The sequence below is a fragment of the Streptopelia decaocto genome (genome assembly GCF_964273445.1).
Source record: "Streptopelia decaocto genome assembly, chromosome: 21".
NCBI lineage: Eukaryota > Metazoa > Chordata > Aves > Columbiformes > Columbidae > Streptopelia > Streptopelia decaocto.
The window spans coordinates 668272-668562 of NC_138676.1; positions in this window are offsets into that span (position 1 = coordinate 668272).

A 291-nucleotide genomic window follows, 5' to 3' on the forward strand; every position below is an offset into this window, starting at 1 on the left:
ATCCCCTCGGTTTGGCTGGGAGTCAGGTCCAGGCAGAGGAGCTGCCCGTGCCACGGGGGTATCCTTGTCCCCCTGTGCCCCGCGCAGACAGAGAGGGACAGCACGGAGCAGCTTGGCCCAGGCTCGTCGGTAGGGCAGTGCTGGGGCAGGCAGCACCTCTCCCCCACGGACAGGACTGACAAACATCCCCACGGTGGCACACGCTGCTGCCCGGGCTGGAACAGAAATTACAGGCTCTTAAGTGCAGGAGGAGGGATTTACGATCCAGAGCTATTAGCATTTGGCACGAGT